We start from the raw sequence: 1,323 nt of genomic DNA, 5'->3' as shown, positions 1-1,323 counted from the left end.
TTTACACAGGAAGTGCCCCTGGCTACACAGGAAGTATGCCAATTTACACAGGAAGTGCCCCAGGCCATACAGGAAGTATTCCAGTTTGCACAGGAAGTGCCCCAGTCCATACAGGAAGTATTCCAGTCTGCACAGGAAGTGCCTGTTAGCTCATCAATCCTTTAACAAAGCTTCACTTCAAAGGATTTAAATTATTGCTCTCAAAGCAGTTGTAAGCGTTTCAAGCAATTTATCCAAATTTAATTTTTTTCCAGATTTAAAACCATTAAATTCACCTTCACTTTTGTTCTGGAGCCAAATTTTACACAGAGAATTAGCCCCGAAGCATGAAACTGATTGTTAAACAAAGGGGACACATTTGCTACTTGTAGGTTGGAGTTTTCAGAAAGGCCTGAACACTTTTCGCGGTTTCATTGTTTAGAGCGCTACGATCCTCTGAAGGAGGGTTTCTCTCTTGTGGGAACGTTCGGCTGTCCTGGCTTCCCAAACCTGTTTCCTCTTTTGTTTTTCTCTGCTGACTTTTCAGTGAGTTGGGCTGAGTGTTTAGGAAAGGCTCTGCGGTTGGCAGGGTGAGGTTGGATTCCTGATCTCTGTCGAGTCTTGTTGGAGGATTCCAGCCGCCTCCAGCCCGAGGAAACAGAACAGGTCTCAGCCGAAGACGTATAACGGTCTGGAAACTGAACCGACTCTGGATCAAAGAAGATGGAAAGTTATGGGCCTGCTGACACGTTCCCTGCAGGACGAAGGAGAATCTCACGGGTTTCTTAGGATGTTGGAGCTCTACGTGTTTTCATGAGGGTTTTATCTGGCTGAAGAAAGATAACAGATTTTTATTCTCTGCTCCTGATTCTTCGTTTGGCGCCACCTGAAGGTTGAGGTTGTGGTTCTAGGAACTCCTGCTGACAATTTGAACAAGTGTTTCTACTTGGTGACATTTTCAACTGGTATTTTATATCACAATTAAAATCAAGCCGTTGATAAAACAAAACAACCACATTTAGCTTAATAACACGCATGTTTTTTATTGTTAATGAGCAACTATAAGCTCTTACTTCATCTTTCTATAAAAGACTTTTAGTTCTATAAAAATACACTATAATGGTTGTTTTACAGAAACATCATCGACTGATTAAACAGAAAATATTTTTTTTGTGTTCCATTTTTTCTTAGTTCTACAAATGAAGTCCCGATGAACAATTACTTTTTTATTTGTGCACGGCAGCCTTAAAAATTACATTTAAGGTAAATTAAACCTATTTAACCTGATGTTTGCGCGTGGTAAGATTTTTTTTTTAACTTTCATAACTTCAGTTAAAATAGCTA

This window comes from Nematolebias whitei, chromosome 1 (assembly GCF_014905685.2).
Source record: "Nematolebias whitei isolate Nwh7 chromosome 1, NemWhi1, whole genome shotgun sequence".
In the NCBI taxonomy this organism is placed as follows: Eukaryota; Metazoa; Chordata; class Actinopteri; order Cyprinodontiformes; family Rivulidae; genus Nematolebias; species Nematolebias whitei.
Note: the sequence above shows the minus strand (reverse complement) of the source record.